Consider the following 22,170-nt stretch of genomic DNA (forward strand, 5'->3'; position numbering starts at 1 on the left):
CTACTGTCAAGCTGAGTAACTAAAACCGAATAAACAACAGTGCCAACTGTCGGCTCCCTCCCCTATTGAAAAGGCCCGCAAATTACCTGAAACTGTGGTAGGTATATGAATGTGTGCGTATCCGTTTATGAACTTTGTTGTGTTCAGGAAAGCTGAAACAACACGGTGAAACCATAAGCTCACAGCAGCATATTAAAGATTACGTATCGTGTAGTGCCAAAACAACCAGTGTCTTACCTCAAACGCAGAACGATGTATATATTTTGTGCAATAAGTTTAGTTTCACCCCAGCAGTGTGTGCAGGGGCAAGTGCATGCTTACACTTGCATCACACACTTAAAATAAACCTTTTGCCAGACATAAACCTTCCTTTTTAAAACATATGAGCCACCCTTCAAATTGGCCCTAGACAGCCCACAGGGCAGTGTACATTGTATTTATAAGTAGGACTTGTGTTTTTTGTTTTATATGTCCTGGTAGTGAAAAACTCGTTTTTCGCAACTGTAAGTTCTATCTCTCCTGCAGCATACCATTGTGTTACCTTGTTACATTTAATAAGTGCTAAAGTTTGTTTGGGAGCAAGTAGAAATTTACTAGTTGGACTCAAATGAATTGTAATTTAAAATCCTCTTTAAGAGTAAATTTGGATTTTATAATACAACTTTGCTAATGCCATTTTTAGGAAGTTGTTTATCTACTCAAAACTTTCTGAGGCCTTCTAGGAGTTTCCAGTTGTTAATTGAATCCCCATCAGGAATATGTATTGGGAACAGACACTGAACAAAAGGATCTGGGTGTAGCTGGGAGAAGGCCATCCTGCCAGGATGGGAGGGGCAGAATTGTTCTCCGCCCCAAATGCATCTTGAAGGCTGCTTCCAGTGCACCCACAAATAACTTGATACCAGTCTATTGTCATCCCAGACCACTTGGAGCCTGGGCAGGGAGGAAGGAAATTCGAGTACTATCCCCGGGGAGGGGGTGAAAGGACTCCAAATGTTTCTCTCATTTCAAAGCTGACACCAGATCTAAAAGTATGGCCTTTAGACTTACTATTCAGTACACTTGTGTATCTGTTGAAGACTACAGATGGACTGCCATGTATTCTAGAGGACAGCCCTGCTCCTTGAGACCTGCCTTGTTTCTCACAGGACTGCCCTACCGCTACCAGAGCACTGGCCTGCTGCTTGAGGCCTACCTTGTTCTTCGGAGTACTGCCCTTCTGCTTGAGGTCTGCCTCAAGAGACAGAGAGCATCGCCTAGTTAAAATCCTCCAGAACATTACCTGAACGATATACTTCCAGTGCCTTAGAGCACAGTCAGAGACAGCTTCTTTTCATGTTTTTATTCTTGAGTCTTCTTTATCTCTATGTACAGTACCACCCCCAGCCAAGGTTTACCGTCTACAAATATTACTAATTAAATTTAAAATAAAAAGAGCAACTCGTTGCCCTTCCTAACTACAAATTCAAAGAGAAGAGGTGGCCCATCACACGCAACCTTATTGAAAAGCATTTATTTGCTTTTTACCATTTTAAAACAATGGAAAATCATTTACTTACCATATGTGCATGGTAAAGGAAGTGGTGGAAGGAGTGTATTGAGGCATAATCGCAGAATCGCAGGGTCCCTCTTTATTGTGCATTCCATCTGAAATGTTCCCTTCAGATTCTTTTACTATGTTTTTTGAGAAATGCACTACCAGCTTTCTAAATATGTCTCCTTATTGATCATGGGTCACTACCATTTGATGCTTCGGCCCTCTAAATCAAAGCTCACATCTTAGTATTTTGAGGTAAAGCCGCCAGGCTCCATTTCTAAATATTGTATTTTCTTGTGAATCTATTTAGTGTCAGCTATTATTCAATCAGTTATTTTTAGGCCAATATTGTTTTTTTTTAACTGCACCCAATAAGCATCCTTCACCACTAAATGAATTTCCAATGATGTGATGTTCCATTATAGTACATTTTCACTTTATGTGAAGATTTACACACTGCAAATCACGACTGTCAAACCCAATCTGCTTTAGCACTCGTTAAACTGGTCCAAGATGCACTACCGATCTCCTAACAGTTAATTGTCCATTGCCACTCCAGGGGCACTGTTATGAGACTTGGGGGCAGATTTATGAGGCCGTTGCGCCTCTTTGCGCCGCAATTGCGTCACTTTATTTAACGCAACTGCGGTGCAAACAATGCGCCCTATTTACAACGTGACGCATCTAGAAGATGCGTCACGTTGTAAAGCACTGCGCCATAAGGAGGCGTTCCTGCGCAGGGGGGGGGGGGGGGGGGCGTTCCTGCTACACCTGCTGAAAGTGGCTGAGTGAAATCTATGAGATTTCACTCAGTCACTTTCAGGGCAATGCTGCGTCAAAACCCTGAGCCTGCAGCATTGTGCACATGGTGTACCCCCGATCCTTGCTGGAGCTGCGTCGCGCTTGCGACGCAACTCCAGCAATGCGCCACATTTCCGGCACAGGTGCGTCACGCATCTGTGCCGTTTTTGCACCATGGGTGGCGGAGCTGTGGCGCACTGTGGCGCATGTTAACTGGCGCATCCCTGGGGATGCACCAGTTAACATAAATCTGCCCCTAGGTATATGAACAAGAAGAGTGTGGTTGAGATAGAGATGAACGAAGGATATAGGTGGAGACTTTGGTAATGAGACTGAGGTAGATGGTCTAGTAATTAGTGGCGGCTGGCGCAGGTAAGCGCAGTAGGGCGGGGGTACGGGGAGTCGACAGATGACGATGTGGGGAAATAAAATTGTGCGTGTTTTTCTTTTCCCTCGTCGCTGTCGACTACCTCTATCTCCCCATCCAACCACGCTTTCCTGCCCCAGCCGTCACTGCCTACTCCCATGAAGTTGTCCCAAAATGGTGTTTGATTTATTCGAGCAGCACTGGCCTGCTTCCCATTTTGGAATGAAAACAAAGGCCACCATTCCTATTCTTCGCAAATCACGGTGGGGGAGGATTACAATTACAAATAGCAACCTGCATACATTCATATTAATTAGGCAAGTTGCTTTGCGGCTCCCTGTGACTGGACATTTTGTAATGGAACCTATTAATAAATACATTTCTGCGCAGATTGGGCGCACAAAGTTGATGTGCAAATAGTGGCCAGTGTTTTCTTACATCTGACCCCAGTCCACTTTAATAGTCTGCTGTATTTTGTGTTTATTCCAAGCCATTGTTCATTTTTCTATAGAAAGCCCACTGAGTGCCACACTAAAAGATCCCGGATAAATCTTTTTGCCTAAGCAGATGTTTTGGTTTGCTGAATAATATATAGAAGACACACTCTGTGAGCCAGACGCACAGTCCTCCACTTCTGTTATAGATTTCACTTACTGTCCTGCTTACAGTGACAGCCTGCAGTAATCCCGAGGAGATATATTGTCAGTCGAGTGCAGTATTCCTGGCTGAACTGAATCATACTCTTCTGGAATAAATTGAATATGGCGCTCCCTCCTCTCTGAGTGGGGGTGGGGGGCAGGCCGCTTCCGATGCTGCCTGAAATTGATTTGCTGTCAAGCTACAAACTCTATGAAGCGATTCCGTTAAAAACTTGTGTTAACATTGCAATCTTTGATGAAATCTGCATGGTGTCATTTTCTTGTGCCTTCATTTGGCGGAGAGTTGTGGCAGTGATTGAATAGGAGCATCTCCCGCCCTTTCGGTCCACTTTGTCGAGGATCATGAGAATACAGCCGGTTGTCTCAGTGCAAATAAGCATCTCTGGGCAATATAGGAGGCTGTGCCGGTTCTTTCCAAAGTGCTTTTGTTTGCTTGGAACAGGAGTTAAAATCTCAGCTTTACTGACCCCCCTCGACTATGTTTGATGAATTTAATCCAATAATGCTGGAGCATGATGAGGGATTGGTCCACTTCTGTGCGGCATCTGACAGTCTTTGGTGAATTGATTTTTGGAACCTCCAGCTACGCAGATGTAATAGTCATTGATTACAGCAAGAGTCTCCAACCTTTTGTGTAATAAGAGTTACTTATGTTCAATGAAAATAATCCAGAGGTACTCATATTTTTGTTGTAACAGTGACCACATCAGACACAATTACATTAGGGTCCACATTGTGCAAAATTACTGCCAGTAATCACCTCAATGCATGACGCAAGGGTGCCAGCACTAACTTAAAAAAAAGGCTTTGTCAATGTCGAACACCTCTTCACTGGTAATACATATCAGCCGTAGCTCCTATGGCCTTGGCACCTAGGTAATAATATTAGTTGGAAGTCTCTCCAACTCCCCAATATTTATCACTCAGATATCAGCTTTAAATATATTTGGAAAACGTTACCTTTTTACAAGAAACATCAGTTGATAGGTTCGGAAAATTTACAAATTTTTTACTCAAATATACACTTTTATGGAATGACGTTATGGATGGGACTGTGGATCGGTACAGGCCGACTGGTGGTCAGATGGTAGCTGCCCCCACGAGATTGAATGACATGGTGAGAGGCATGGGTTGGACGGATGCATGGCGCTATCAACACACATACAGCCGAGAATATACGTATGTTTTAGCGGTCCATCGGTCCTTCTCACGGTTAGACTATCTGTTCGTCCCCTGCACCAAGATGGGAAGAGTAGCTTCGACGGCTATACTGCCGCGTGGGCTCGCTGACCACTCCCCCATTGCGATAGATATCCTCCTGGACAGGAGGCGGCAGCCTTTTCGATGGCGCCTCTCTACCTGGCATCTACAACAGGATGACTACCAATCCCATATGCGGGAAGCCATAGCTCACAACTGGGATGAAAATGAAAGGTCAGGATCGGATGTGGTGACCCTCTGGAAAGCCATGAAGCCTACCCTCAGGGGAGTAGATATAGCCTGGTGTGGGAAGGCCCGTAGGGCGCGGGGTGAGGATCTAGAGAAGGCGGCAGCTCGTGTCCGCACTCTAGAGACACGTTCCACTGAAACCGGAGCGGAGGAGGATGTACGACAGCTGTTACAGGCACAGAGAGATGCTGCTTCCCTACAACTTGAGGAGTCTCGCCACATATGGCTTGCAACGCAGAGTAGAATTTATCAGTGGGGGGACAAATCCAGCTCAATGTTGTATGGACTATGCCAGGGCGCGTTCCAGGCTCAGACGTTGCCGGCGCTACGGGACGAGGCCGGGAATTCTTTATCGGATCCCAGGGTCATTGCCGACAGCTTTGTGCGCTATTATGAATCTCAATATGCTCCTAGAGATTCTCTCCCTGCCGAGGATGTAGACAAATTCTTGGCGGATCTCCCGCCACGGGGAGTCTCCGATGAGGAGCGGGACCATCTCGAGATTCCATTGTTGGCTGAAGAATTGGGTAAGGCACTAGGTGAACTGAATGCTGGGAAGGCCCCAGGGCCGAACGGTTTCCCTTGCGAGTTCTTCAGGCAATACCATCTCCAGTTAGGGCCACATTTTAAGAAGGCATTAGATGCTGCTAGGGAATTAGGCCATCTTCCGCCTGATTGGAGGCACGCCGAGATCGTGGTGTTCTGCAAACCGGGAAGGCCGCCGGATCGCCATGAATCGTATCGCCCTATTTCACTTCTGAATATCGAAGCGCAGATATTGGCAAAGGCACTCGCCAACCTCCTCCCCTCCCTCCTCCCATTGATCACCACTCTGGTCCACCCAGACCAGGCTGGCTTTATGCCACACAGGGCCACCAGACATAACATTAGGCGGGCCCAAGTGGCCTTGGAAATGATGCGAGCCACTGGCTCCCAGGCGGCGCTTTAGTTGGCCGATATTGATAGAGCCTTTGATTCATTGAGTTGGGCTTACTTGCAGGCGCTTCTATCTCGCCTGAATCTAGGCCCTCACTTTCTCTCATATTTACGACTGTTGTATACTGATTTGACCGCGTCGGTGCGAGTGGCCGGTGCGATCTCGGGCGCCTTCCCCATTGGGCGGGGTACCCGTCAGGGATGCCCACTCTCGCCGTACTTATTCGCTCTTGCGATGGAACCTCTCATGGCATGGGTGCGTATAGACGCGCAGATGAAGGGGTTTGAGTGGGAAGCTGGGCCGTCAAATAGAATTGCACTCTATGCAGATGACGTGCTATTCTTTCTTACAGATCTCAATAGGTCGGGCCCGAGAGTTCTTGACATCATGAGGGTGTTTGGACAGGTTTCGGGGCTTAACCTCAATGTAAAGAAATCCACCTTGTGGACCCTGGGCGGCGGTGTGGCGCTTGGTGCTTGGGCGTCCGCCCTGCAGGAGGCGGCAGGAGGCATTAAATATCTTGGGGTATTCATAACAGACATCCCTAGTGTTTCATGGGAGCGTAATATTGTTCCGGTCTGGAACAGGGTCCGATCGGATATGAAAACTTGGTCCCGTATGCCCTTGAATATATATGGCCGGTCGGCCATCTTTAAGATGGTGGCGCTCCCTCGTCTGCTCTATCAGCTACAGAACCACCCTTATCCTATCGCGCCGCAATGGTTCCGCCAGGTTAACTCGGCGCTGGGCCGCTTTCTCTGGGCAGAAGGTGCTATTCGCATGGCCCTTCGCACCTGTTTCCTTTCATCATACTGCGGTGGCCTGGCATCCTCGGATATCCTCTCCTACTACCAAGCGTCCCGTCGCTTGATACTCAATGAATGGTGGTATGAGGATCGGAGCGATCCGACGTACGCTCTAGAGCGATATTTAATGGAACCAGATACTTTGCACATGTTACTGTACTCAGCGGGAAAGAGGAAGAAGCTCCCGGTGGTTACGCAGGTCGTCTTTCAAGTCTGGCGTCGAGCCCTCTGCCGTATGGGATGGTGGAATAAGCTCACTGAGGAGACTCCGCTATGGGAGAATGGCCACCTGCCGGCCCTGTTGACCTTGCAGGGGTTTCGGGGCTGGGATGCAATAGGGATCTCGGCGCTGGGGCATGTCATGAGGGGCACGACCCTTAAGTCTTTCCAGGAACTGAGGGATGAGTACGATATGCCACATACCCAGTTCTTCAAGTATCTGCAGTTCCGGCACGCTATCTCCCCTGCCTTGGAGGGACTGGACTCCCTACCGGAATTTAGTCCGCTAGAACCCAAATTATTTATGGGAGAATTGACAGAAAAGAAGATCTCCCGCATCTATCAATCACTGGTCATTCATTGCTCCTCCTCTCTAGACGGCTTGCGGTCTACTTGGGAGCGGATGTTGGAGAAATTGACGAGGAGGGATGGAGGGAGGCCCTCGCAGCCCCACGGGAGGCGGCCATAGCCGCACGACTGCGCTTTATTCAATTTAAATACTTGCACAGGGCCTACTACAAGAGAGAGAGGCTGTGGCGAGCCGGACTGATTGCCTCCCCCGATTGTCTGAGGTGTGGCAGGGAAGTGGGTACGTTCTTACATACTGTGTGGTCCTGTGGGGCGCTGGCGAGGTATTGGGGGCGTGTATAGGACTGCTTGGATGAGGTGCTGGGTTGGCAGCTCCCACGTACATCGCAGTTGGGTCTCCTGCATGTCCTGGAACAGGTGGGTGGTAACATATACAAGCGACACCTTTTACTCCTGGGTCTTACGGTGGCCAAGAGGGATGTGGCCCGCGCCTGGAAGGACCCTAGGGCTCCCCCGATAGAGGTATGGAAACGGGGCTTGGACTACTATATGGGGCTGGAACCCCCAGTGTTTGAGGCCCGTGGCTGCCCTAGGAAGCACTATAAAATTTGGAAAAGGTGGGTGGAATACAGGGGACTGTGGCTAGACCCGCCGCCGCGGCAAGATGTAGCCGGAGATCACTTGTCTTGAGCGCCAGGGTGGGGGTGAGAATGTACTACTACCACTGTTGCATAGACTGATTAGCTTGGATTTAGGTGACCGATGTGAACGGGGCTAGGGTGGGATCCGGGGGGGTGGAGTAACGTGGTTGGGGGGGTACGGGTAGTTTAATGTTCATATCTGATCCTACTTACTGTATTGATTGCTCTATTTTGCTTCTTGTTCATATGCTCACAGCCCCTCCGGTGTGCGGAGTACTGTGGATATCTTGCAATCATATTCGAATGATCAATAAAATTGGTTCTGGAAAAAAAATTTACACTTTTAAATTTTGATGTACAATACAAATATTAAATCAACAAAGTAAAAACTTCAAATTTATTAGGCTGGCATGCATACAGGGGAGTTACTTGCAGGTAGATGGAGAACTACCAGTAGCTCATGAAGAGAAACCTGCATTACAGCCTTTGCAATCACATCTGGTACCCCCTGCTGACAGTACAGAAAGTACTATAAAATAAACCTTTGATCCCCGTATCATTACAGCAAGTGCCATCACACATACTTGGTGCACAATGTTTTCATAAGAAGTGACACTCTAAAGCCTTAAAGCTCAATCAATATTGAAATGTTTGTCACACACTGACCTTTACAAATGTGAAGCTGGCACTTGCATAGGTATTGTTTATAAAAGTTCTCATAAAAGAGAAATGGAAATTTTCCATAGCTAGATGTTATCATTTTATAAAATGAACAAAAATTGTACCCCATCCCGATTCACACACCAGACTCCATATCCAGACAAATAGTACAAAAACTCACACCCTCACCCAACCAAGGCAGTACCTCTGAGTCCAAAGCAAATTCACCATCAACCCCATATCTTGGCATGCTTACATGGGCAGTCCCTGGCTCGGTACATGGGCTCAACTAGTTTAGAACAGTAATACATAGTCAAGTGCCATTCTGCAATCTTAAGGGAGTGCACAGCACTCCAGCAGCATGCTAGTGTCATGCATTAATTAATTAATTAATTGCCAGTTTATATAGCGCTAGCATCGACTCCCGGAGGAGTATCTCCGCGCTTCGACCGCTGCGAAACCCTTCCTGGCTTCCCTGAGAGATGGTCGCTTAATGGGTATCTCCAGGGTGAGACCAGGCATCCCCGGCGGTCTGGTGGGGCCGTTAGTGCAGATGAGGCAAGCTTATGCCCAGAGTTGCCAAGTGTGATCGCTGATCAGAGTGGGCACCGAGGCGAGAGAATTATCGAGTCCGCTGACCCTGGTCCAGAAACCTGCCGCGTCGGGAATCGAACCCTGGTCCCGGGCCGTCCTCTGCTCTCGGGTCTGCCGCCTCTAACCAGTGAGCCACACTACTGCATGGCAAGCAGCTTACCCATTGCCATCAACATACATTGTCTCCGGGTTCAACCAAAGTCTTCAAGAATTCCCAGAAGCACCAGCTTAATGCTCCACTGGCCTTTAAGCGGCAGATATCATCATTGTAGTTTACGAGTCCTGAAGAGCGAATTTTAGCGATTCGCTATTAAGGACTCGCAAAATGCAATGAATCTAGGTGTCGCAATAATAATTGCGATTCCTACATATTCCTTAATTGCAACTCACAAATTGCAGTTCACAATTGAGAATACCTTCCCATTCATTCCTATGTGTTGAGGCTCATAGGATTGAATGGGAAGACACTCACAATTTGCAAGTACCCAATAGGTACTCGCAAATTGCAAATGCAATTTCAAGGGTGCCAAAAGGACACCCTGTTGCACCACTGAAATATGCATGTGTGCACATGTGGCGCACATACATGCCCTAAGGGCATGTATGTGCACCACATGGCACTTTGAAAAATGCTAAAAAGTGAATTTTTCTAGGAAATCGCAAATTACCACAAACTGGAAGTTAGGGGTAATTTGCAATTTCTTAAAGCAAAATCGCAAAACTTGGGTACTTCCAGAATTGCATTTAAGGAATCACAATTTGCGATTTCTTAAATGCATTTGCAAAATAGGTATTTGCAAATTTTGCGATTTCATATTATGGGATGGCGTTTTTGGATGATACATCCCAAAAGGCTTTTTACTTCGCGCAAACGGGACGATCCTGAGAATCGGCCAGTTTACAAACAAGAAAAACGCTTCATACATCAGGCCCTTAGTACCTTGGTCAATACCCTGTCAACAGAGAACCAGTACATTGTCACACAGGGATAAGACCACCCCACATGGTAAAAATCAGCGTTCTGGGCTGCACATCGGTTACATTGCGAGGTCGGTCTCCTACCTGCCTTCTAGACTCACATTGTGGTAAGGAATGTAGCATGCAAATAACGGAGTTGGATGAGCCATAGACAAGATCAGATGGCAATCGTTTGAGGGATCATTCACGCATCCCTCCAAACTGCCTACTCTGGCTTCCTATTTTTGTCTGAGGAAGTCAAACCTATCGGGGAAAATAATGATCACCTTTACCTAGCCAGTCATGCAGCAGTTTGGCCTTGAGCGGGCTATATTCAGGGGGAGGAGTGGGTTACTTCTGAATGGAGTAGAGGGTGTGTTGCAGCTGCAAGTACCTGTGAAAATGTTTAGTGAAAAGTGAAAACTGTGCTTGCAAATCTTGAAATGATAGAATGGAAGTTGACCTCCAGACGTCACCCAGGTAGGTAATGCCAATCCTGTCCTATTTCTTGGTTACGTCTAGGCAGGACACATGGGCCAGTTTTCTACCCCTCCAAGGGATATGTTTAATGATTTTCTTCTCCTAATTCAACCGTTTCAATGCCACATAGCGATCACCACCCTGGTAGCTTTGGGGTAGAGATGGGAAGGGTTCCCAGTAGAGCAGATGCCGCATATTGTCCAGACCTTTCAGGAAAAGCTCCAGTTTATAATTGGATCTCCCCAGCCCCCGTTCATCCAATTATTTCTAACCAACAATAGTGAAGTAGTGTGGCTCACTGGTTAGAGGCGGCAGACCCGAGAGCAGAGGACGGCCCGGGACCAGGGTTCGATTCCCGGCGCGGCAGGTTTCTGGACCAGGGTCAGCGGACTCGATAATTCTCTCGCCTCGGTGCCCACTCTGATCAGCGATCACACTCGGCAACTCTGGGCATTAGCTTGCCTCATCTTCACTAACGGCCCCACCAGACCGCCGGGGATGCCTGGTCTCACCCTGGAGATACCCATTAAGGGACCATCTCCCAGGAAGGGTTTTGCAGCGGTCGAAGCGCTTTTGGACCCTAAGGGTTAGTAGTGCGCTATATAAATGCCTATACATTTACATTTACAACATTTGCAAGGCCCAGTAAAAGAGGCGTATTTTAGCCATGCCTATACCCCCATCAAAAGTTGATTGGCAACATCTATCCCAGGCAATGTGAAAGGGGCACCTCGTACAGAGGAAGTATTCAATAGTAGTGGTAAGATCCAGGAACCATGCCACTGGGACAGGATACTGAATGAATGATATCGCTTATAAAGTGCACAGCTACTCAAGACTGTCCAGGCCCTAAACACTGCATATTAGGTAATCAGAATGCTTCTTTTTATTATACCCGTATTTTATATTAAATTTCATGAATGTAGTGGTGTGGGCTTTCACCTAATGGAATTCAGTTAAAACAGTTTACGGGTAAAAACATTTTTAAACTGGTATTTTAGATTGGTTTAATCTGTATTAAAAAAAATATTTATATAAGGAGGAACCGTGCTTCAGCTAGACTTTCATGTATTCCGTGTAGACAGCTAGAGGTGTCATCTTTTTTTAAAACGCTCTAGTGCCTTGCCGAGTTGCTAAGCCTCGCATTGGAGGAGGCTCCCTACTTAAACATGGCAGTGACGTGGATGTGCCACTTGTGTACCTAAGGCAAGCCGGCCACATATCGGTGGCAACCAGCACCAGTCACCATGTTGGTCTGAGAAGCGAATATACTTCTACCATGGATAACAATGCAAGGCTTGTCTACCTTGCTGAGGTATTCCTAAATTTGAGATACTCCACCGTATGGGATTGTAAATTAGCCTTGAAAGACTGTTGGGGGCCTGTCACTTATGCTAGATGTAGAAGGTTATTGAACATTCAATTCTCTAGCAAGGGAGTGAACCTAAAGTTAACAAGGGCAACGAACTCCAAGCTGCTCTAGACAACATTTATGTATACAATTGGAGTATGCTGTTCCTAAAAGATTAAGAAAAGTAAACAGAAAATGCAGTAGGTTAGAAGGGGTCTGACCAAGCAGATCGGGGGGATCTCAAAAGTAAGAGCCCTCACACATCCATATGGATGTCATGCTTCATCATCAGGCAGCTCCTTGCTGGGCTCGAGCTGCATTGCCCAAAGGGCACCTCAAGGGGGCTCTTTGCTGGAGGTCTTTTAAAATAAGATGCTGTGGTGAAGTGGGAGCGGAAGTGCTGTGGGTGTGAATTGGTGTAAGTGTGGTATAAAAATAACTAAGAGAGACCCTGAAAGTTTTAGTATGTAGGACCTCTTGTTTAATATAAAAACAAAGGGTGATAGTGTTGGAGACAAAGAATCGGTAGAGTTAACGGAAAAGTATGAACGTCAGTCAACATGTTTTGTGCCATGCAAAGTCCCTGTGGATTGGGCACTTTGTCAGGACCATATAACCTAATCTATCAATGTTTGTAGTTATAGTAGTGGTAATTAGCAACAGTATCCAATTTCAAAAGTCACCCTCAAAGTAAAGAAAAATGTAATGCTTCAAGTTATGTGGATGCATTGGCATTATCAAACTGCTCCTCAGATTGTGGGGTGGTGGATAAGCTCACATGTTTTTTACCCCCTTCGGAAGACAAACTGAAGGACCTCCCTTACGTTGTAAGAGGCGGACGCTCACTCGCTCTCTGGCGATTCCCTCAGCGCCATCCTCACCCTCTGAGTGTTTCCCTGCTCAAAAACGGACGGCTGGTATCGTAGCGCTTCGCATTGGCACTGCTGCTCTCTGCTTACATCGCAGCACTAGTCCTCGCTGTACCGCCCGCATTTGCCTGCTGCATTTGCATGTTTAAACTCGCGCTGCGCTCGCTTTGTTGGGCTTATTTGCGTGTTTGTTGCTGTTCATTTACCTGTCTCCTTTGAGTAGTACACTTTTTGTGCCCCAAGCACGCCCAGCTCGTATTTCCCTCTTCTACTATTTTGTTTGTTGTGCTTCGAGCAAGCCCCTCCTCTCCGCCCCGCACCCGCCTCCCCAGCTGCTCCTCCCTTCCAGGATTGATCACATCTGCACCGTAGATTGTAGCGCTGTGACCTCCCTTACGTTGTAAGAGGCGGACGCTCACTCGCTCTCTGGCGATTCCCTCAGCGCCATCCTCACCCTCTGAGTGTTTCCCTGCTCGAAAACGGACGGCTGGTATCGTAGCGCTTCACATTGGCACTGCTGCTCTCTGCTTACATCGCAGCGCTTGTCCTCGCTGTACCGCCCGCATTTGCCTGCTGCATTTGCATGTTTAAACTCGCGCTGCGCTCGCTTTGTTGGGCTTATTTGCGTGTTTGTTGCTGTTCATTTACCTGTCTCCTTTGAGTAGTACACTTTTTGTGCCCCAAGCACGCCCAGCTCGTATTTCCCTCTTCTACCATTTTGTTTGTTGTGCTTCGAGCAAGCCCCTCCTCTCCGCCCCGCACCCGCCTCCCCAGCTGCTCCTCCCTTCCTCCGCCCCCCCCCACTATCCATTAAATGCCATATGTCCCAACGCGCAGCGTCCACGCGCTGCGGCCTCGCCGAAGGTGCGCCAAAGGTAAGCCCGTCTACGCCCGTCCGCGCCTGGACCGCGCCCAGGGCCAGAGCCCCTGGTCCTCGTAAGGCCCGCCCCTCCCGCATTACCTACGATGCCACCACCCTCCTAGCCCTTAACCCCAGCCGTTCCCCCAACTGCGTCCAAGCCGCCCCTGGACACACCCATGGACCCTTTTCCTGTAACTCCTGCAAGTTCGACGGCACCAAGAACAATTCCTCATCTACGAACTCACAACAGATATCCGACCCCAACCACCTACAATGCATCCTACTCAACACCCGCTCGGTCCACAGGCACTCCATTGACCTCTGGAATCTACTAGACACCATCTCTCCGGACGTCGCCTTCCTAACAAAAACATGGATGAACGCCGCATCAGCCCCAGACATCACCATTGCCATTCCGGAAGAATATAAGATCGTTCGCAAGGACGGTACAGGCCACACAGGAGGAGGCATCGCTATCGTCCATAAGAAATCCATCCGCATCTTAACCAGCTCAGACGTCAATCTCGCCAACTCTGAACACCTTCACTTCCAGATCCACATCGACCCCAAGACCACACTCAGAGGCACCCTCCTCTAGAGGCCACCAGGACCCCGCGCACAATTTAGTGAAGACATCACGGACTTCATCACTCCACACGCGCTCCCCTCCAAGGATTACATCCTTTTGGGAGACCTCAACTTTCACCTTGAAAAGAACAACGACTGCAACACAACCACCCTTTTGGACAACCTCGCCAACCTCGGACTTAATCAACTTGTCACTACCCCCACCCACATCGCGGGTCACACTCTCGACCCTATCTTCACCTCCAGCAAACATGTCTCCTTCAGCCACACCACAGCTCTCCTTTGGACTGACCACAGCTGCGTTCACTTTACCTACAACAAGCCCACATCCAACAACCATAATCAACCTACTCTGCAAAGAAACTGGAACAAAATCACCATCGACCAGATCTCCTCATCGCTTCTTCAAAACCCCCCAGCCCACTCCTCAAACCCCGACCAAGCAGCCACCAACCTCACCCAATGGCTATCCAACAGCGCCGACATCCTAGCACCACTGAAAAAATGACAAATCAAACTAAGCAGCAAGAAGGCCTCCTGGTTCAACGATGATCTTAAGAAATCCAAGAAACTCTGTCGCCCCCTTGAGAAGGCCTGGAAAAAAGACCCAACCACCAGCACCAAGGACGCCTTCAAAAACGCCACCCGCATACACCACCAACTGATCCGAAATGCCAAGAAAGCCGCTTTCAAGGACCGACTAGATAACAACGCCCACAACAGCAAGGAATTATTCAACATCGTCAAGGAATTTACCAACCCTTCAGCCAACTCCAACGACATCACCCCCTCTCAAGCCCTCTGCGACTCCCTAGCCTCATTCTTCCACAACAAAATTACAGACATCCACAACAGCTTCGATAACCGACCTGATGACCAACCCACCCAACCCCCTGCAGGACCCCCACCCCCCCTGAACATCCTCAATGACTGGAAGACAATCTCCACTGAGGACACCATCCGTCTGATGAACTCTATCCACTCAGGATCCCCCACAGACCCATGCCCTCACCACATCTTTAACAAAGCAGACTCCATTATTGCACCGCACCTCCGAGACGTCATCAACTGCTCCCTCAACTCCGCAACCTTCCCAGAAAGCTGGAAACATGCCAAACTCAGCGCCCTCCTGAAGAAACCCACAGCTGACCCCACCGAACTCAAAAACTACCGCCCTATCTCACTCCTTCCATTCCCGGCCAAAGTCATCGAGAAAGCGGTCAACAACCAGCTCGCCGCATTCCTCGAAACCAACAAATCCCTCGACTCCTCACAATCCGGCTTCCGAGCCAAGCACAGCACTGAAACCGCCCTCATCGCAGCAACTGATGACATCCGAACTCTACTGGACAATGGAGACACAGTCGCCCTCATCCTCCTCGACCTCTCCGCAGCCTTCGACACGGTCTGTCATAGCACCCTATTACAACGCCTCAGAAACATCGGAATCCAAGGAAAAGCACTGGAATGGATCACCTCGTTCCTCACCGGAAGAACCCAGAGAGTCCGCCTTCCACCATTCAAGTCACAAGCCACTGAAGTCATCTGCGGCGTACCACAAGGATCTTCACTCAGCCCCACCCTCTTCAACGTATACATGAGCCCCCTCGCGGTCATCGCACGCCAACACAACCTCAACATCATCTCCTACGCCGACGACACTCAACTGATCCTATCACTCACCAGAGACCCTATCACTGCCAAAACCAACCTGCATGAAGGAATGAAAGAAGTAGCCGAATGGATGAAGCACAGCCGTCTGAAACTGAACTCAGACAAAACAGAAGTCCTCATCCTAGGCACCTCCCCCTCCGCCTGGGATGACTCTTGGTGGCCAGAGGCCCTCGGAAAAGCACCCATTCCGACGGACCACGCGCGGAACCTGGGCGTCATCCTGGATACCTCACTCTCGATGAACAGACAAGCCAACGCCGTTTCTTCATCTTGCTTCAACATCCTTCGGATGCTCAAAAAAACATTTCGCTGGATCCCCACCGAAACTAGAAAAACAGTCACCCACGCTCTGGTCACGAGCCGACTGGACTACGGAAACACCCTCAACGCCGGTACCACCGCAAAACTCCAGAAAAAACTCCAACGCATTCAGAACGCCTCAGCCAGGCTCATATTAGACATCCAGAGTAAAGAACACATCTCTGGTCACCTGAAAAACCTACACTGGCTCCCCGTCAATAAGAGGATTACTTTCCGGCTCCTAACCCACGCACACAAAGCACTCTACAAAATCGGACCCGAATGCCTCAACACACGACTTTCCTTCTACACCCCCTCCCGCCAGCTACGATCCTCCAACCAAGCCCTTGCCACTGTACCTCGCATCAACAAAACCACCATGGGAGGTAGATCCTTCTCCTACCTGGCAGCTAAAACCTGGAACTCACTTCCCACTCACCTTCGCCTTACTCAGAACCACCTTACATTCAGAAAGCAACTCAAAACGTGGATATTTGACAAGTAATTCCCCACCCTTCCTCAAGCGCCTTGAGACCCTCTGGGTATGTAGCGCGCTATATAAATCTTCTTGACTTGACTGACTTGACTTTCCTTATTTGCAAATCTGGCTCCCCTTAGAGCCCCCCATTTTATGCATCAGATCACTTGCCATTTGTGCTATATATCTGAACCTATTCACTGCCACTTTACAATCAGAATTAGTGCACAAATCCTGGAAAAAGGTCAATGTGGTTCCCCTTTTGAAAAAGCCTAAGGCAGATATGGTACTATTGTCCAATGTTTCTCCTATTTCCCTGCTTCTGGTTAGCTCAAAAAGTTTAGAGATATTGGTTAAAATGACAGCTTCCTGAATTTATAGAGATCTCTAATGAGCTACATCCCTCTCAATTGGACTTCAGAGCCCGCCGTAGCCCTAAAACAGCACTGATGGATTCTCTGAGTCAATAAAGTGGAACCTAGACCTCCGCTGGAATATGGGAAATTCTGCAGAGTATACAAAGATCTCAGCAATACGATCATTGGAAATAGGATTCCTCTTCCCAGAACCAGGAGAGGGAGGTGCCCCCAGGCCCTAAAGTCCTGCTTCATTTTTGTCATTCTTAAGTGGGGGAATGTTGAGGGACCAGGTCATTGCGGGTTTCACTGATATATGCATCCCCAGATAGAGGACGCTAAGACATTTGACTGGGAGCTGTGCTTTCCAATTCATGCTTTCTGCCCCCCTTGTAAGTGGGATAATGAGTGATTTGGCACAGGTAGTGTGTAATCGCGAGGCCTTCCCATAAAAGGCAAGATTCTCATCACTCGCAGACCCGTGTCCTGTGGATTCATCAAATAAAGGCAGATGTTGTCAGCCTATAGCACAAATCTGTCTCCCCCTCGCCAGCACCATCCTGCACATCTGTGTCACATTTAACAAGTCTTGCCAGGGGCAGAACCGGCTCTAGGGCAGTGCAACTGGTGCCACAACACTGCGTGCTGACCTCAGGGGGGCGCTATTTGTAAAGTTGCTTGCCTGCAGACTCCTGAGAGTAATTACAGGCTTGGTCCATCTTAATCAGTGTGGCTTCAGGCCTCATGTAAGCGCAATATACTGTTTTAGACGGTTGCATATGGTGCTGGTCCAACATAACAAGATCCAAGAGTCACACGCTTTTTGGCTTATTCATTTGGAGAAACCTTCGACTTAGTTGACTGGGCATTTTTACACTAAGTCCCCCAATGCTTGGGCTTTTGCCCGATGTTCAGGCTCTATGTGAAACTCTAATTCTCCTCCCCTCTGCACAGGTGTGAGTCAATGGTACTCTTTCAGATCCTTTCCCCATCTGCAGAGGAACTAGACAGGGCTGCCCCTGTCACAATTGCTATTTGCCCTTGTGATTGAGCCCCTGGCCAGGGCCAGTTTTAATGCTGGTGGTGCCCAGTGCGACAATCTTTGTTGGCAGTCATCTTGGTACTCGGCTTGAAACTGAGTCCCACATAAAAAGGCAAAAATAATGAAAAGGGGTCAGGGTACGAATACCCTTACCCCCTAGATATGGTGGCGGGGTCCCACAGGGACCCCGATGGGGTTTAATAGCTTACTATTTTGCAAATTTGTGGGTGGATTCATTAAGGCCCTGGGTTTAATAATAATGTGGGGGCTGCCACGCCCTGGGGACCACCACCTTCCATGGCTCTTGAGGGTCCTTGAAGACAAACTATCCCTCCTGGTATCTTCAGTAAGTCCCACACAGCGGGATAGCTAAGGGGTATTTGGAGGCCATGCTCCCTTTCTCCACCACTCTGCAAATGTACCTCCTGGTGCACTACTGGTTGGGGGATGAAGTCCACTTTACTCTTGCGGGATCATGGGGCCAAGAAGCCCTCCTTGCACCTCCTGTAAGTCCTACTCAATGGGATTCCTGAGAGATAGCCTAACCTAGCCCCTTTTCTCCACCACTCTGCAAATGTGGCTACTATTTAAAAAACCATGAAAATTCACTGAAAAAAAACCAAAGGTTACAGAAACGATATACTTAGATTCAGAATTCCCTCATACAAAACAAGTGAAATTCTGCAGTACCAGTTAGCGAGCTACCTATAAATCACGCCCCAGCAATGCACTGCCACACATATTACAGCACTCATGACATGGTGAGTGACATCACTGATAACATCTCAAATGACATTACTGATGACATCATCCACAGATCTCGCCCGCACCCACTCACACCCCTATTTAACCTTTCATACACCCACTCCAACTTCCACACCTCCATTCTCAAACCCATTCACACACCCATACCAATACTTACACATCCACTCATTTAATTGGTTCATAGGTCTACTCACACATTCGCTGGTTTGCCCATACAGCCACTCATACACCGACTCACTAATACAGTCACTGACATATGCACTCATATACAATACAGCCGTTCACACACTGCCAGTCACCCATAGAGCTACTCACACACCTGCTCACTCACCTATACAGTCAATCACACAGCTACCTACTCACCCATACAGTTACACACACACTCACTCACTCATACAGATACTAACACATACTCACTCACCTATGAAGTCACTGACACAAGCACATACTCACCCATACAACTGCTCTCACGATCACTCACCCATACAGTTTATCATATACTCCACCACCCACCTATACTGTCTTTCACATATGCTGATACTCACCCATATACCACTGACACATCCACTCACTCACAGATACAGCCATACATACACTGAGTCACCCATTTAGCCCCTCACACATGTACTTACTAACCCATTCATTCACTCATTCATACAGGCAGACACACACAACCTCACCCACCCACACATACACTCAGACATCCGTACAAGTACTCAGACAACTAATCAATCACCCATACAGCCACTCACATACCCACTCACACATCCATACAGCCACTTAGACACCAACAGTCAGACTGATACAAACATTCACACAACCAGTGAATCACCCATAAATTCACTGAGACAACTAATCACTCACATATACAGTCAGTCACGCACCCACCAATCATCTGTACTGGCACTCATACACCCACTGATTCACCAATACACCTTGGTGTGTATATTTAACACTCATAAATATTTTTAAAACACTCATGGGATGATGTCATCAGTGATGTCATCAGTGTTAGCATTTGAGACGTCATCAGTGATGTCACTAACCATGTCATGAATGATGCAATATGTGAGGTCATAAGGAGAGCGCTATAACTGCAGAATCTAACTAGTTTTGTATTAGTGAAATCTGAGCCCAACTATAGCGTCCCTGTAACATATGTGTATATATGTATATAAATATATCGAATTGCTTCGTCCGACGCCCACCCATCTATAATCCATGTGCTTGGACTGTTTCAAAGACAAATAAGCCAAACCTAATTATGATTCAAAAATCCAGTGCTTTATTCCATTAGGAAAATCAACACCCAGCAAGCCCGCATGACTCGTTTCACCTCTAGCCAGAGGCTTGATCACATGATGTGCTGCTGAAACTCTTGAGGGTACTTATAGAGCATGTAACAAGAGGTGGAGTTCAATAGTAACATCCTACCTTTTAACCCTTTAAGAAACTGTAAACCTGTTCGTTCATTGTGTTCTGCAATCAGCATAATTAAAGACATAGGGGCAGATTTATGATTCCCTTGCGCTGCAATTGCGTCACTTTATTTGACGCAACTGCGGCGCACACAATGCGCCCTATTTACAACGTGACGCATCTAGGAGATGTGTCACGTTGTAAAGCCCTACACCATAAGGAGGCGTTCCTGTGCAGGGGGGGGGCGTTCCTGCGCAGGAACGCCTCCTGAAAGTGGCTGATGAAATCTATGAGATTTCACTCAGTCACTTTCAGGCCAATGCTGCATCAAAACCCTGCGCCTGCTTGAAGCAGGCGTAGGTCTTGATGCAGCATTGTGTAGATGGGGCACCTCCGAGCCTTGCTGGAGCTGCGTTGCGCTTGCGACGCAACTCCAGCAATGCGCCACATTTCCGGCACAAATGCGTCACGCATCTGTGCCGTTTTTGCACCATGGTGCGCCACATTATAAATGCGGCGCACCATGGGTGGCGGAGCTGTGGCGCAAGTTAACTGGCGCATCCCTGGGGATGCGCCAGTTAACATAAATCTGCCCCTTAGTGTCTAACTTTGGTTACAGAATAACAAATTTGTAAAATGCCACAAGGAGCTGTGCAAATCTCGCAATATGGAATGTAAACATACTACTTCAAAAAAACACAATTGATCCTTTTATAAAAGTTAAAAAATACAATAGAAGACATAGTGTCTAAAATTATTTAAACCTCATTGTGGCATTAGTGCATAGCAGCAAATGTATGCGCAAACTAAGCAATATAGACAGTTTTAAACCTCAATTAAATTAAGTAAAAAATCATTCATATAAAAAACAGTTTACATGTTAAAAGATTTCATATAGGGTACCAAAATAACACCAATAGGTTTTATCTTTCACTGTATATGCTTGTTTTTCAAAAGTCCCTACCAGTAAACCCAAACCCCCAAAGTGCAAATAATGTGCAAAATATCACTATATAGTTGTTCTGTACGAAATTAAAAATCATGGGGAACAGGGGGGAGGAGGTCATTATTACATCATTTCTTGTTCAAACTATCGTTGTCATATCCAGCAAAATCCATATAAGAGATCAGTGTTCTGTTTGCTACTATGTTAGAAACATCTGCTATAGAAAGTAACATATAAGGAGCCTAGAGATGTTTTTGAGGGACCTAGATACATAACTTATAATATTTTTACAGCATAAGAACTATAAACACGTGTGTAGGTCATCACTCGCGTTAAGAACTCCTGGGGTCTTACTATCTAGTTCTATTATGTCTCTGGTTTCCAGAAAGCAAAGCATCCCTTCTCTATTGCCACCTCTCTTTAAAGGCATGATACAATCTCTAACATAGTACTGTAAATGCACCGGGCCACTGTTGTGAACACTTTCAAAATGACGGGCCACCGGATAAGTTTGATCCTTTCCCACGATGGCCCTTAGGTGTTGCAATATCCGCTTGTGTTCAGGTAGTCGAGTACTACCCACATATCTTAACCCACAAGGGGATTGCAACACATAGACTGCATAATCAGTCTTGCAGGTCAAACGCTTCTTAATTGGAACTGAAGTCTCTTTAAACTGTACTATGTAGTGAGTTTTATTGCACCCATGCTTGCAAGCTTTGCAAACCATGCACTTTTTAAAACCACCACTAAGAGCCATACAGGTTTCTCAAGGATGGTGCTTACTAATCTGTCAGGGTTGATTTTCTAAAGGTGATATCTGTTTTTTTTGTTATGTATCTACCTATGACAGGATCCCCTGTCACCAAGATCCAATTTTTGTAGAAAATCTTCCTAATTTCCTTATGCTGTTTGTTGAAGGTAGTAATAACTCTAGGGGAAATCTTGGGATTGCTTTCTGTCACAGTGATGGGTTTAATTTTGACAGTTAAAGCCTCCTCCCTGGTTATTGCTATCAATCCCATTTGGACTATCTTTTCAGAATATCCACTGGACAAAAAATGTTTCTTGCTTTCCTCCTGAACCTTATGACACTCCTGGTCT

This window comes from Lissotriton vulgaris, chromosome 9 (assembly GCF_964263255.1).
Source record: "Lissotriton vulgaris chromosome 9, aLisVul1.2, whole genome shotgun sequence".
Lineage (NCBI taxonomy): Eukaryota > Metazoa > Chordata > Amphibia > Caudata > Salamandridae > Lissotriton > Lissotriton vulgaris.